General features: G+C 46.6%; 1 protein-coding gene across 2 annotated transcripts in view; it reads right to left on the reverse strand.

The window, feature by feature from the left end:
• Positions 1-15812, reverse strand: part of CALD1 (caldesmon 1) — a 193430-nt gene extending 177618 nt beyond the window's left edge. Inside the window, exon 1 of one of the 2 annotated variants that reach the window (XM_045855535.1) lies at positions 15516-15812. The gene's annotated coding sequence lies outside the window, so the exon portion shown is untranslated. The remainder of the gene's footprint in view (positions 1-15515) is intronic. The other variant, XM_045855539.1, reaches the window with a different exon arrangement.
• Between the last annotated feature and the right edge of the window lie 633 nt (positions 15813-16445).

The following is a 16445-nucleotide window of genomic DNA, read 5'->3' on the forward strand; positions in this document are numbered from 1 at the left end:
ATTTTTAGAATTATAAACATCAACAATTTGACCCATCCATATGATGGGCTTCTTCAAGTCTGGCTCCATGCTTGTCCTCTGCTCTTCCCCTTAAGTTCCTGGAGCATTTTGAAACTCCCATATTCGGCTACAGATATTGTAATCAGAGACATCTCGGAGCACAGCGCTTTTCCATGTGCGATCTCACGCGACGGAAGTGCAAATGCCAATGAAAGACAAATCGAGTGAATCTGAGGACAGCATGATTCTAAGAACTGCTTTGTTCACCGTGTGCCGTCGTGTGGGGTAAAGCTTTCAAAACCTTCCGGACCACATTACTGAAAACACTCACAATGGATGTTAATAATCTGTCTTACCCATCCTCTTCCAGCACCCTGGAGTTTCAGATTGTCTCCAAACAAGATGATTGTCAATATTGCTTTTAAAGGTGAGGATGGAAAGAACTGTACTTGCTCTAGAAGCAAAGCAAAAAAGAAAAGGGGAGGAGTCTGAAAGGGGGGTTGGGGCGCCCTAGAAGTCAGCTGAAGCTATCATGCATGGGCTCATTTTTGGAAACCTCCAACTCTAAACTTTGAATCTCGAGTTTCCTTTATAAACATCTGACTTACATGCCCCGCCCCCACAAAAAACCATCAAGTCTCTATAGAGTATTTCAAAACCAAAATAAAAGAAAACCATATCTTAAAGACACATACCAGCAAAAGTGCCTTACATGAAAGATCTCAGCACTCCCTCCCTCCCCCCCGAGTGTTACCGAGAGGGAAAAGCCATTGCTGGTTTATAGTCAGGGAGTCTGAGGCCCAGGGAGTCTCCTCAAAGTCACACAGGTTATCAGCTGTGGACATGAGGGAGGAGCCGGGACACTTTTCTACCAGACCACCTCCCAGAATCGGAGGGCCCCCCGCAAAACATAAGGGCCAAGATACCAAAAACTTCACACCGTATTGCAAACACTCTCGGGAAAAATAATCAGCAGGCCAGAAACTACTCCCAATGGAAAGAGTTATTGTTTTGTTTTCTTAACAGATCTGAGAGCAAAAATAGGGAAAGGGGTGAACGTTTTGAAAAATTCTCCAAATCCTCCACTTCTCATTTCCTGTTTACTCAAACACGGGTGGGCCGGCAGTTCTGGGCGGGGGGGACATAATCACTCTGGACAGTTAGGGGGCGACAGAGAGTTCCTCGGTAGATGTTTCCATTTCACGGTCACCACAACTATGTGCCTACCCTGCTGAGCGTGATGGAAGCATTTTGATTCTTCCTTCTGTTCTCAGCCATCTTTTTGAAAAGATATATCTAATTAAGAGAGACAGACAGCCATCACGGCTAAAGCATAAAGCCTCGCAGCAATAGAACATTTCCAACTGTATCAATCTCAATGGGAGAACAAGTCAAAAATAGAAGAAGGAGGAAGGGAGGAACTGGGGGAGGAGGGGTACCGGGGGTAGAAAGGAGGGAGGGAAGGAGAGAACTTGAACAGAATCCTATTTCCTTCCATAAAGTATTTTCTTTCACTGTTTTCCTTCCATTCGTTGTTAGGGTACTTGAAAAAGGGAGAGAAAGAAAATTATGGTCAAAATCCTAAACTAAGGAAACAACTAAATAAAAAGGATGATAATCAGTTTTTTTTCCAGCGGACTCGGTGCTACCCTGGCAAGTATTTCAGACATCCAGGGACTGGGTTCCAGCAATGTGCAAGAGGAAAATGTTCTGCCTTTCTCAGTCCTTCCTCACACGACCCTAATTGATCACTGAACGTCATTTTTCAGCATGAACCCAAAGTTGCGGGTGACTGAATCGTTAAGAGAACTACGTTCGAAAGGGACCTAAGTTACTATTTATTCTGTCTTTTTGCCTCAAAGTTTACGTCTGCACGTGCTAACCCTACAGCAGCCATCGCTGGGCCTTCGGTGTGTATTACTTGAGAGGATAAAGTGGCCCCAATTGCTTAAGTAATAATGAAGGCAATACACAGTTAGCTTTAACTACCATTTTCTTTTCATTTTTCAGCATTATGATTTGAACTCGAAGGGTACGTGTCTCCACATGTCGGAGACATGGCCTGTAACGTACACAGAACATGTCTGCATGGCAGTTCTAGGCATGGCTGCTTACATGATGCAGAGACCGTTCTAGTCTGTGGGCGAGTGTTGGAGTGCTGTATCATCCAATGGGGGCTCACCTGAGACCCAACGCAGCCTGTAACACCTGCTGGTGGTAGTGACTGTGTGTGTGTGTGCTCAGCTCTGTCTCAGAAATGCAAGGAGTCTCTCCTGCATGTGTCACAGCAGACAAAACTACCCTCCCTGTGATGCGGTCAAAGCCATACCAAGAAGGGAAAGGGAAGGGGAACTCAAGTGGTGAGACAAGACCGAGAATAAAGTAGGAGAAGGAGTGAGGAGGGGATACGGGCAAATAGAAATGCACATCGACAAAAATTGATCAAGGTTCTTGGGGTGCAAATATAAAGAAGAATCAGGACATAGTGGTTTTGATTCTTAAGATTTTTTTTATTTAGTTATTTTTAGAGAGGGAGGGGAGGGAGAAAGAAGAAAGAGAGAGAGAGAGAGATCAATGTGCAGTTGCTGGGGGCCGTGGCCTGCAACCCAGGCATGTGCCCTGACTGGGAATCGAACCTGCCATGCTTTGGTTCGCAGCCCGCGCTCAATCCACTGACCTACGCCAGCCAGGGCTTGATTCTTTTTTAAGGTACAGAAACCTAGGGAGAGGCTGCTAAGTGAAGTGAGATGGGTGGAGGGCAGAAGACTGCACCGTGGCTAGGATAGCCACCCCAGGTTGCTGGGGCCAGTTCGAGTCTGGAACTGTTATCTGAGGGAAAGTCTCACCAGGTCCCCTTTTCCCCATAAAAGTGTCCTGATTTGGATAATAACAGTATAGTCACCCTCCCTGCAGATCGCCTCTGGCCAGGAGAGTAAGCAGCCATCAGCAGGGCCGAGGCTGGGAAACAGACACCAGGGAGAACTTTCAGGAAGGCGTACAGGGAAAGAGTGGCTAAAGAGAAAAGAGGAAAAGGAGGGAGCTGTGATATGTGGGTTGTGTGTAACCAACCATGCTGGACACGGATACATTTCACAGGCCACTGAGAGAAACAGGGTGCAAAAATTTAAGGATGGATGGAGAAGAGATAGAAGGAAACAAAGACAGGAGACGAATGATTCCCAGCACAAATACGTGTAGGCTTCTAGTACTTTCCCCCTGTATTTGCAGATTAGTGGTCATGAGCAGCATGCATAAAAATTACTGGAAATAGCCCTGATCGGTGTGGCTCTGTTGGTTGGCAAAGCAAAAGGTCGCCAGTTTGATTCCCAGTCGGGGCACATGCCTAGGATTCAGGTTCCATCCCCAGTCCGTTTCTTTCCCTCTCTTTCTCCCTCTCTTCCCCTCTCTCTAAAGGTATAAGTAAATAAATAAAATGTTTACATGGCTGGAAACGGCCGTCCTTGCCTTCCACTCTGTGCACGCATACGGTCTCGTGTGCTGCTGCCTCCCTGGCCAGCTGCTCCAAAGCCACTGCCCTCTGCCATGCACGCTCTGCCTCTTAGACTTGCCAGCCGCCTGGGCCCAGCGTCCCCACCAAGCCCCCTCCCCCACATCTGATGGCCGCATACCAGACTGTCTGCCCCCTGGCTTCCCGAGCTGCTACAGGCTTCCACAGACAGGCCACAGAATGTGAAGCTGCACTTCAGTGCGTCATTTCAGAGACCTCTTTTGACTCCACAGGATCAGAATTTTGTATTGCGAAAGACAGAAAGTAAATGTCAAGGGCAAGTTCAAAAGGCCAAGTGATTTCTAGCTAGGCATTCCCCAGACCTGGAGGGAAGATGGAATACCGCCAGCCATAGGATCTTCGGCACTTAAGGTTTCAGAAAGTATGGCATATGGATTTCTACTATCAAGTCGAATTAGGGCATCTTATGGGCTGAATTGTGTCTCCCTCGAAATTCTTACGCTAAAGTCCTAGCCCCCGATACTTCAGAATGGGACCTTGTTTGGAGATAGGGTCTTTACCGAGGTCATGAAGTTAAAATGAGGTTATTAGGAATGGCCCTAATCTAATCTGCCTGGTATCTTTCTAAGAGGAGAAAGTTTGGAGACAAGCACGCACACAGGGAGAATGCTACGTAAACATGAAGACAGCCGTCTACTCGCCAAGGAGAGGAGTCCGGGACAGCCTCCCTGGGAGCACTCAGAAGAAATCAACCCGGCCGACACCCTGAGGGTTGGACCTCAAGCTTCCCGCCCTGGAAGACAGTACATTTCTGGCCCTGGCTAGTGTAGCTCTGTGGATTGAGCCTGTGAACCAAAGGGTCACCAGCCTGTGATGTCTGGGTTGCGGGCCAGGTCCCCAGTAGGGGGCCTGGGAGAGGCAACCACACATTAATATTTCCCTCCCTCTCTTTCTCCTTCCTTTCCCCTCTCTCTAAAAATAAAGAAATGAAATCTAAGAAATAAAAAAAGACAATAAGTTTCTGTTGTTTAAGACACCTGGTTTGTGGTCCTTTGTTACAGTAGCTTTTAAAAACTAATATCCCAGAGGCCGTCTGGTCTAAGATGGGAGTAAGGAGAAGTGGTCCAGAATTTTCATAGTTTTTTTTTTTTTCATTTTCCTGAGAAGACAAAGTGTTTCTTCTTTGAGTTATCCAAAAGAGTAGGCACCCTGTAGAGCAAAATTGTACTGAATGATTCTGAGTAAATAAGCAGTTGCTCACGCCTCAGTTTCTTCCTCCTCCATGAAGTTGGGCCCGGGGCCATGTTCTGAAGTCCCCACGGTGCCTGCTCATTAAGGCGGAGAGTGATCCCATGAATGTTCTGTGTTTGGAGCAGGAAGGTCAAGCTTAAATGTGAAGTTTTATTGATAAATACTCTATTTGCAAATGGCTGGCCAGGCGAATGGGCCCTCATTGCAGAGAGAGGTATAGGAGTCCTCGCCTTCCCACCCAATCCTCACAGAATCAGCTCTGATGTAGCCTTTGGCATATCTGAGTTCGACATAATCAAACACTAAAACAGTCGAATGTCTTTGAACGAAGGATTTAATCCTTCGGTACCTAATTCCAGAACATCTCTCCTTGGGTTGGGGAAACGTGGCAAACCCTGCTTGTTCAAGTATCTCTGCTTCCAGGGTGGGGGAAAAACAAAAACCCACGCAAGGATTTTTGTAGGTTTCTTCTTTTCTTTTTCAACTGCCACAGGCCTAGAAGCCCATCCTGTCTCGCTCCGCCTTGAGTAATCTCTGGAGTCAGTAGTGGAAGAAACGGTGTTTAGCCCGCTTCCTTATATGGCAGGGAATGACAGTGTGCTCGAACTGCAGTGTGGCTCTCTGACAAATTATAATGATTGGTTATGGAAACCTCCTGCTCTGGTTTCCATCGCTCTCCCGAGGAGAGACACAGAACAGACAGCTGTAGGGAAATGGAAAGGGTGGAAGGCAGGGAGCCGTGCTGGCTCCAGCCCTGCCATTGGCCAGTGGTGCAACTTGGGGCAAGTTATTTAATTTACTTCACTGCCCAGAGGTGGTTATCCTCACAGCAGTGCCCGTCACAGAGCAGCGTGCCCTCAAGGCAGCCAAATGAGCTAGCTTATCTTCTCCACCACCTCTGACCTAGCAGGGTTCAGGTTAACTATCCATCCATTTCTATTCACTCTTCCTCCCAAGTTCAGTGTTTTGTTTTGTTTCTTTTCTGCAGGTGAGTCTCAATCTACTCCTCTCCCCCTCTCCCAGTCCAGGTCTAAAACACTAACAACCGCCAGAGCAATCCAGCCTCAGGTGTAAGGAAACCCTTGAGCCACACTAAGGAAAGGGTAGTTAGAAGGCGAGAGGCTGTAAAGGGAGGGCTGGGGGCTGCTCGCTGCTGCAGGGCAGGGCTGTCCAAACCCAGAGACAGAGACACTTAGTTAGGGAGTGCTTATGCTGACCTGAAATGGGGTTTCCTGGAACGGGCGTCTATTGTCCAAGTTGGCTCCTCTTGTCCCATCTACGTTCTGGCCGTGGGAGCGTGTGTGGCTGAGGGCGTCGGGACTAAAGGGAGCCCCAAGCCTACAGAGAGTCTCCACAGGCAGTCACGGATGACAGCCACTCACGTGCAAAGCAGTTTAGTGATACTCTTCCTAATCCTGAGAACACCTACCTCCAAAAGGGAGGAATAAATAACAGTACCCTCGTGATAAGTTAAAAAAAACAGGTTACAAAATGGTAAACTGGAGATGTAGACTCCAGCCTCTCAGATTCCCAAGTCTGTTCTCAAACAGGTCCCACCTCCGGCAGTTTCCGTGGAGGGGAGTAATTAGCAGAGGACAGTGTAGTCAGTAGCTGAGCACGGGGACTATGGAGCCGGATTACCCAGGTTTGAATCTTAGCTTTGTCACTTATGAGCTATGTAACCTCAGATGTGTTACTTCAACTCATTGTCATTCAGTTTCTTCATCTGTAAATTTGGTTGTTCTGAAGAATATTTATTTGATTTTCATCTGATACATGGGTGTAAGCTACCTAGCCTGTGCCAAGTACTGTTCGAAGCACTCAATGGTGATATAATTAGGAAGGAATCAGTGAGTTCGAACATGAATATTGGCTTCCGAGTTCTTATCAAGGAGAAAGGACGAGCATTCATTCCTTTATCATTTAACTCACCCAGTAAGCACCTACTATGTGTGGGGTAAGGCCCTTTTATGGGCTCAGGTCACAGCACAGAAAACCCCTCACAAGGTCCCTGACTTCAGGGTGCTTATGTTCTAGGCGCTTAAGAAATAATAGGTGAGTAAACAAATAAATATGTAATTATAAACATACATTTTGCATGCAAATAAACAACAGCGGTATTCTGATTGGCTCTCCTATGTAGAGGCTAATTTTTCCAACTTGAAACCTTAGGTGCGCTAGTGAATATTTGACAATGAGCTCTGGGGGCTCAGGAGGGGAGGGGCATCTGATCTGTGGCATTTGCATATTTCCGTGGTGTAAGCTCTCCAGGTAACATCAATGAACAAAGAATTAGAAAGAGCAGTTCATTTGCGCGGCATCCTCCAGCGGTTCCATCGTACAGACACCACCGACGTAAGTGACCTCAAGGGCATAGAGAATAGTAAAACACCGTAAAATAATTAGGACGGGATGAGTTTGAGGCTTGGTTACCTTGGTTTCCAATATTTTATTTGTGCTTACATAATTTAACTTTTAAAAGTGACTTTAAGAACTGGTTCTCAAAGTCTTGACAATTTAACGATTGGCTTCTGGGAGCTGGCGGGAGCTGGCTCCACCCACCACCGTTTAGGGTGGATGAAGAGGGGGCCCAGGGTCGGAGGGAAAGAAGGAGGCCAAGTCAGTATGCGCAGATGTGTGCAGGTTATTACGCAGACATGGATCCTAACCTAATTCCTTTTTAGCTGCTCTTCCCCAGCAAGCCTTCCCCAGCTTTCATGTACACAGTGGAAGCACGGCTTTGTAAACCAAATGGCATCGGTACAAATATAGTAACAATCTGGCATTCTCATTGCTTCAGGTCGCTCACGCAGAGGTGCTTGTAGCTAGTTCTACAATCCTCAGTGAATATAATTTATGTACTTGGTGCTCTGCACATGGTAGATTCTTCTGTGCAACACAGAGGACGTCATTCCTGACCAGTGAATAAAGGGAGACCCTAGAGATGGAGGTTCTGTCTTGTAAAAGCAAATCCCCCACCGCCTTCCACACCTCTTATCTCTTAGGGCTCACCTGCTTCTAAAAGAGCAGCCCAGGGAAGTCTCTAAGCCACAGGAGATGTGGGATGAGGGTGAAGGAAATTTCTCCCCTCTTCCCACCCAGGATCTGTACATTCCCTACCACAAAGCAGAGAACAGAGAGGGCAGTGGGTGGGGGGAGAAAACCTTTGTTTGTCCTGGTTACTTAAATATCTAAAGTAACACCTTCAGGACAGAAATACTTAAAATGTGTCCTCATTCACCCTTCCCCCGAAGCCTAAATTGCACTTAGCAATGGTGCCTGGAATAGGAAGTGGAAATACCATGAGAAATTTTATTCTCACCACATTTCCAACGCTTTACAAAAGCAAACACTGGAAATTTCATCAGAAAGCTTGACCTTACAGGGTTGATAGCTCCGTGCCCAAACCGAAAGAGTACCGGACGCCTGAGGAATTTTCGGATAAGTATTGGAGTCCTCCTGGGGAGGCTCTCCGGCCAAACTGATGCTTTGGAATATACAGCTGTAACTTTTAGAAAGAAATGATTCAAAACGAAACCACTAGGTTCCTGAGGAGTAAGTTACTCCAAATATATACTATAAATTAGTTTAAGCACAGCTGTACAGAACCGTTTCTGCGTCAGGGTGTTTTAGCAGAATCTCCGGGGAGTTTTTATACACCACAGACGCTGGACCCGCTGACCAGAATCATCAGGGATGTATGTTTTCAAAAATCCCTACATTTGATTCTGATTTAAGACACTAGTCAAAACCTACTAGATTACAGGCAAATGGGGCTACATCCAATACTCCCAGTCCACGAAGGGTTCAATGGGGCATTTTTCTCTTGCTGGCAGGAGAAACAGGTAGCGAGCACTGTGGCCAGTTAACAGCCTGGGACTTAGGAATCATGGGTCCTGGGACCACCTTTGCCACGAAGTAACTGTGTGACTTTGGTCAAGTCACTCGGTTTGTTCTTTCATTCAACAGGTAGGTACTGGGCTTCTGTGATGTGCCAGGCACAGGGTGTATATTAACAGTAACAAAAAAAATAGATGTTTCCTGCCTTTATGAATCTTAATGACATTTGATCAAAGAAACCTACAAATACATGTATAATTTTACTTGCTGTGGCTAGGAACACAAAAAATAAACCACTGCTCATTTTTTAAAAGAATTTCTCATTAAGATCCCCAATTTCTTGCCCCAGCCTTCCCACACACAATATAATTATTTGTTTTAGGCCCACTGAGAAAACACAATACCAAAAGCTAATATGAATCCAATACCTATGTAAAATAAATGAACATTGTTATCAGCATGATGCAGCTATATAATTAGAAAATAGTAGCACAACATCATGTAAGATGTATTTACTTAGTCAAAAATATTGCTACTACATATGGGTCTGTTTACCTCCCGCAGGGCCTCTGGGATCCGGGGTGCAGAGGTGAGAAACCTCCCTAAGGACCACATCGATAACATCAAATACAAGGCCCTTGGGTAGCAATGGCCCTTTTCTTCCACGAGAGACATCACTGTCGGTGACAGCATTTTCACCCCAGTCATCTTAGACTCAGCCTCAGAATCCTTCTCGACACAGTGTCCCAGGTAGCCACTACCAAATGTTTGGAGCTGGCAAATGGATGAAAAATTATTTGCACTCCCTGGGCTAAATGACTTCTAAGGCCCCGCCCACCTTTTTTTTTTAAAGCTGTGAATCTATGTGTATCCAGCCCTAGTGTCTTGAAAAACACAAATACCCCCTCCCTTCATTACATGAAAGTACTCCAGCGTTTGAAGACATCCATGTGGCCCCTACATTTTCTTTCCTTTGGGATAAACAGCTCCAGATCCCTTATCTGGTCCTCATATTCTGTTCTTCTGACACCCCCTGGCCTTTGACGCTCAGCGCTGGATTCCCATTTGTCAATGCTTCTCTGAAGAATGAGCCCACAACAGAACACATTCCTTTCCTGACTCTTCTTAACGGACAACGAGACAGGTGTTCAGTGAATGAAAGATTACATGTGGCCATGGCCGAAAACTAAACCTTACACTCACAGAGAATCCACTAGTTTTGATGCAGCAACCTTCCATCTTGGGGTTCACCATGAGCTGTATTTTTTTAATTAATTTATGATTTAAAATTATTAGATGATTATTTATTGAATTTTAAAGACTGCTTTAGTTTGAAGGAAACCATATCACATCTATGACTCCACGATGCCTCTTGCCAACAAAAACATCCAAGTGTTTTTCTTTGGAATCTTTCTAAAATGGATAATTTCTTATCTTTTCAATTATCAGCAGTGCAAGCTTCTAGGCTAACCTCCCTCAAGACTGGTTCACCGGGCCATGTCCAAGTGGTCATTACAGACTCTATAACCTTGACATTGGGTGTTTGCCTCTCTAAGAATTCAGTCACCAAAGAAAACATTCAAATGATATTCATTCACAGCTGCTGGACATTTTAGCTAATTTGCCTTCCATGTCTAACTTTCTCTTCTAACTAGAATTGCCCACTGGGCTTTTTATCCACCCCCAGGGATGAGTACCGCTGCCAGACCGGCTGGTAATTCATCCGTAAGCATGCCAGTAAACTTTCCTGTCCCCTAAGAAATTTGCCAAAAACAATAGTTCCCGGCTGAACCAATCAGATCCCTCCTTTCAGAACCTGACCGGGAAGCACAGAAGGAATTTTCCAGTCTGCAGACCAACAGAAAGAAGCAGCCACATGGGCCACAGCTGAGTTACAGTAACGGGAGCACACAGACGTCCGCTGAGAGCCTTCGACCCACCTTGATTCCCACCCCACCCTCCCTGGACCCTGCTCCTAGCTTGGCTTCTGTTCTTGGACTTCCTCATGATCCCATCGCTTTACTACTCCGCGTGTATCTTGTGATCCTGTCTCTCTGCTGCAGCTACTGAAGCTATTTAACATTAGGGTCTCCTTGCCCCGAGCTCTGAGCCAAGTGCTCTCACGTCGTCACTGTACCTGCCCGTACACTGTCTTGCTAAGCAAACCCTTGGTTTCTAAACCTCTGCCCGACTTCTGATCTTTGCCGTTTCTCTGTGGTATCTCTCGCCCTCACAAGGCAGCCCATTGTTGCGTTTCATGTCCCACGGAACTAATGTCCTTCCTGCCTCTGGCACCCCGCCCTGGGGCCCCGGTCCTGCCCATCATTAGCACAGAGGTGAAATCCGCCTGGTTGCAGCTTGGGAATGTAACATGTGGGTGTAAAAGGAACTAATTACATATATTTCTACTTAATGTGTCTCTCTCCAAGTGAGATGATTTCCTTCAAGTCAAGTGCTTTCATCCGCATATTCACAGAACAATGCCAAAAGCCTCAGGAAATGATTAAAAAGCCATTTATCTTCACTTTATCCATCCTATATATTTTCAAAGAAAAGCCATATACTAAAATGAGTACTTACTAAGAACACCCAACTCACTGAAAACATTGAGAAGAAATTATTCTCCTTCCACGGTCCCCTCAAGGCTGCTTCGCAATCCTTGTTCTGAGCTCTCTGCCTTCTCTCAGCCACATCACCAGCTGCCCTTCCTGACTTCTCCGGCCCCTACGAGCTCCCAGGAAATGCTTCTTTAGAGGTGGTCTCCTCATCTTTGAGATGGAGGCCACCTGAGGTCATCTCCTTCTAGACATCCGGGTATTTACAGCATCCTTTCTTCCTTCCAAAGAGCAGGGGAAACTAGAAAGAACACCTCTGCTCCTGTTCTGACGCCTCCATCCTCGTGTCCAATGGAAATGAAGGCCTCACACCACTCCCACCCCCACCCTCCCCCAGCTCAGGGGTTTCTCCTGGGTCAGTCACAAAGAGCGGGTTCAGGAAGGACCATCAGGACTTGGAGATTTTACAGATTCCCAAAGGCGCCCATAACAACAACACAGAGAAGACCTGCCAGGGCCACCCGTCACCTCTTTTCCTCAAGGTCATCCCTTCCGTCTTGTCCCCTCACCTCTGCCAGCCAACCGTGCGCTTGGGGCTGAGAAGCAGAATGGCTCTTCACCACACACATCACTGTACCCCCCACTCTGCCTGCTCTAACATTTCTCCTGCCTTAAGAAGGAAAGAGGCTTTTCCTTCTCTCGAGCACATCTGGGCTTGACCCTTCCGTTCCCTGGGCCTCATCCCAGAGCTGGGCCGTTGCAAACTGTCAGTGTTGGGTCAGGAAAGCCCCGTTTTGGCCTGAGGGTGGAGGAGCTAGGGACGGTGGTGGGGGTGGAGGACCAGGGGTAGGGAAGTGCAGGGTGCCACGGGGAGTCGGTTCCGGCAGAGCCAGCTGGGGAGCCCGAAGACTGAGGCACACAGGGGTGAGAGGCCAGATCCAGGGGGCAGTCTGGTCTCAATCTCAGCAGGAACCACAGCCAGGTGCTCCTGATTATCTCGCCCTCCCCGCAAGGCCCCCGGCCTGACATGCTGGGATTAGTTCCATGCTTTTGGCTGGAGGCAGAGGGGCTGCCTCATTTACTACGGCCTTTCTGTTGTCAGCGGCCTGTCATCGGTCTTCTACTCGACTGGATCTTCCGATTTCCTGATTCCTGGGTACGGCCTCGCACCGCTGATAACCCATCTTATTCCGCCTCCTGATACTCGTGTCTCTTTTGTCTTTGATTATCAAGGCCAAAACTTAGACAACACTGGGGTGGACCAGTATTTCCTGGACTCTGGGCTCGAAGTTCTAGAAAGAACTAAGATCCAGAAGGTACCACGCAAGGATCCTCAAATGTGAGGAAGGAACAGATAATTAGGGATACTAGGTAAGCAGTGGCCGTGAGGCCAGTCGGGTATCTCTTTTAATTACCCAACTGCTGAGAACCTATGGGCTTCTCTCCAAAACACTTGGGTTGGCCGGACAGATGAAGGACTTGCAGTAAGGAGCTAATGGTTCTATTTTCAGGCTCTGAGAGAATTTACCCAGAAAACTCTTTTTTAAAGTCTGGAAATTCTTTGGCAGCATCCTCTTAACCTCCTCCTTAGCCCTACCATGTAATTTGCATACCACTTTGTCAGCGTTTTCCCCTGTCCCCCCACCACAGCCTCGCCCCACCACATTTCTGAGACATGTGATAGATTGCAGGCAGCTGGGGACCAAGCTGACCCCTTTCCATGACCATCGATAAGTCACTTTTGTGACTTTACGATAAGTCACTCTCGTAAAGGAGGGCTGACTAGTAAATATGCTACCGTGAACAGGACAAATGGAGACAACTACACGTGTTTTTAAGAGAAGGCCTACTCAGATGCTTTTTACTTATCAGAACAGGGACTACCCAGGCTGGATTCTGGAACTTTCCACAGCCGGACATAGGACCAACCTATTGCCCCAGAGAAGAGGATTCCCTAGGCCAGTCTTTGGAGCCAGTTAGAATTATTAATAGCCTCACGGTCAGGGCATGCTTATTTGTATCTCATTTAAATCCTTTAAGCTGCAGTTCAAACCTGGTTCTCCTCTCTTATGAAAGAATTGTATCTGTGTAAAGCAATCTTTAAAAAAAATGTATTTCATCTTCACTTGAGGACATTTTTCACTGCTTTTAGAGAGAGAGAAGGAAGACAGACAGAGAAACATTGATGCAAGAGAGAAGCATCAATAGGTTGCCTCCTGTTCGTGCCCAGGCCGGGCATCATATATGCCAGGGATCAAACCCGAAACCTAGGGATGTGCCCTAACATGGGACAGAACCGCAACCTTTTGGTTACAGGACAACAACACTCCAACCAACTGAGCCACATCGGCCAGGGCTAAAGTAATCTTTTTATCTGAATTATTTACGTTGCACATTTCTCCTGGCTTTGAACAAGGAAACAACCCTGCACGTTATTACCTATGGTTTAATGCATCGTACGTTCCTAGTGTGCACACCTTTGTACTTCTCTTTATTAAATAATTTTAGCAAAGTGAAAATTCTTGCACAGCAGTTCCATGGCGCTCTCTTTACCTCCCTGTTTAGGGGAATGCGTTCTAGCTGATACTCAACAGGAGGAAAGGAGCACACAGAGCTGCCTAAAGTTTAACATACAGTAAGATATCGAGGCCCTTTGCTCCATCACTAGAGTATGAGTAGAGTCACTTAAAGGACTCTTTTGAAAAATCTGTTTTTATGGTTGTGAGAGCGCGCGAAGAGAGGAGAAAGTGGAGGTCGCAAAGTCTGAACTTTCAGGGGCTTGAAGATGTTGGTTTCAAAACGGAATTTATCTTCAGATCCCAAGATTACAGATCTCCTTCCAAACTGCATTCCCTACATGGTTTTGGAGGACAGTTGAAAAGAAATTGCTTTCCATATTTTGATTGACATGAAAAACACTGTGAAGATAGTTTGGAACCTGATCTCTTCGCGGGAAGGACGATAATCAAACTATAGCTCTTGCCCACAGCCTCTCTCTCACACGTACTCGGGACTGTTCCAGGAAAAGAAATTCACAGGGAATTCTGTTATCATGTATCACTTCTGGAAGGAGAAAGAGACATTCTCAAGAAAATTATCCCCCGACTTCTAAATACAAAGCGGAAAGATGACTTCATGAATCTGAATCTCAACATAAAACCACCTCGCTCCATGCATTCAAATCGAATGGAGCCAGCCGTTTGGAGCTGGAACCTTGAATATCCAGATTTATTCTAAAATTGATCAGATTTGCCCTTCTGGCCACGTGTCTCCTAGCCTTCACTGCAGCTCCAGTCCTACATGTCTGGTTTTGCCAAACATAGTAGAAAGACTTTATTTACTATTCCAGTTTACAAGTCTGCACAGACCTGTTCACACAAGGGATCTTCGAACACCAACTACTTGGTTCTCATTCACGTTTTTCGACCATGGATTGCCACACCACTAAAATTCCCCCACCCTTTACAATCAGCTCTTTCTAGAAGGAATTCCAGGCTACCACTGACCAGCTGCCTGATACTACTGTTGCAGTTGCCCAAATATGTCTGACTATCTTGCAACGAATAACTGTTTTCTCCCTTTCTGGGGACACGCTTGTAACTTACAGCTTTTCAAATAATCGAGTCATGCTCAGGCACACTTTCGAACAGAAAATAAGATTTCTCAAGAAATGGTTCGGTGGGCTGTTGAAAGCGATTCCTAAAAACACACCCACCAGTGCATGCATTCTCTGATTATTAGGTTTTATAGGAAACAGACTGTGGTAGGCATCTTCTTCCCAAGCAAATATCAGATCAGTTACATTCACCCAACCAGTGCTCAGTGTCAGGACTCTGTCTCTGACCTGATTTCCTCCCAGCTCTAGAAGTCTAGTCTCAAATACTGGTAGCAGAATAAAATATAAACGCCTTTGGTTAAAAAAAAAAAGTGCATTACTTTTTGGCTTCCCATCAACCTAAGAAGTCATTGTTGTCGTTAAAAGCAAAAGCTTTTTTAAATCTTTGATAATAAAGGATGCAGGAGAAACTGCCGACATGAGCAGAGGGGCACGGCAGGCGCAGGGACCCTGGCCCGGGGCGGCCAGGTAAACCCCTCGCAGCACTCCTAAACAAAAGGCTACTCTCGTCAAAGTTGCCGGTGGTCCCCGCCTCTACGTCTCTAGACGATCTCTCCTCCTGTCCCAACTCGGAGAACAAAACTTGAAACCTCATCCTGTTTGTCTTCCGGGAACATCTGCAGGGCAGCGAAGCTCCGTCTGGCTCAGAGAATTTGCATGGTTTATTGGTTTTTACAGTCCTGCATCTCCGGCCACTTTGGCCAGGAATGTGGACTGCAACTCGGGAGGGGAAAGTCCCCAGACTCTCTTGGAAGAGATGAAAAGAAAGTCCTCTGTGCCTTACCTCATAGGCTGAAACGTCTTCCCGGGGACCGAGTCTGAAAGGAAGGACCGATTTCTTTAAGCGGGAGCTCAGCGAGAGGGCAGGCAGGCAGGCAGCCGGGCACACACTGCTCTATTCAATAAAACGGCAGACCGCCCTTCCTTAGCCCCTCCCAGAAGTCCGTGCTAAGTGAACACACATCCCCTGTGTTTACAGTCGGCAGTCGGTGGTATGCATTGTCCTGTAGGTTTTTCTAATAGGCAGCCAATGACGACACCTCGGCCGAGGTGGATGCAGCCTGCCCGTGGAGATGCCTGTCATTCCCTAGGCATGCTCAGGAAATCACTCATCAGAAAAACCAAGACCTAAAAAGCTCAGAAACTGCGCGCCGGCTGCCAAAACCAGCCTGCTCCATGCCCTTTTTTGGTTATCCTTAGCAGGGCCTCTGGAAGCGAATCCATTGTCAGGAACAATCATAAGAAATGTTAATCTTGGAGAAAGAGGCTGTCTTGTAGAACACGAATGGAACTTTAAAAGAGAAAGCCGTCTAGGAGACTAAAAGTTAACAGTCTGTAAGTTGAGTCCGGGTGGGGGTGGGGAAGGCTTTTTAATTGAGGGAGCCTTAAACAGTGTATTTCTTTTCAAAGTAGTTGTAAATACGAAGTGAAATAAAATCATTGTGTAATGTTAAAGCCTGAAATGACGGGGACCCAGGTCTGGTATCCAGACTAAATTCTAACCTGAGGGAGGCACAAACCCCTAAAATGTGTCTACACGTGTTGTAAAGATAACTGACTAAAAAGGCTGAGGTGTTTTTTTTTTTTAGCAGGTAATGTTTGCCAAAGTAAGCGTGGTACCAGAAACACAGCTAGGTAGAGTCCTGCGGGGCTTGGCTAGCCTTCCTGGTGTTCCACAGCACCTCCTCTGTCCTTCCCCTCACTTGTCAATGGG

The sequence above is a fragment of the Phyllostomus hastatus genome, unplaced genomic scaffold (genome assembly GCF_019186645.2).
Source record: "Phyllostomus hastatus isolate PE091 unplaced genomic scaffold, TTU_PhHast_1.1 phas_scaffold_114, whole genome shotgun sequence".
Lineage (NCBI taxonomy): Eukaryota > Metazoa > Chordata > Mammalia > Chiroptera > Phyllostomidae > Phyllostomus > Phyllostomus hastatus.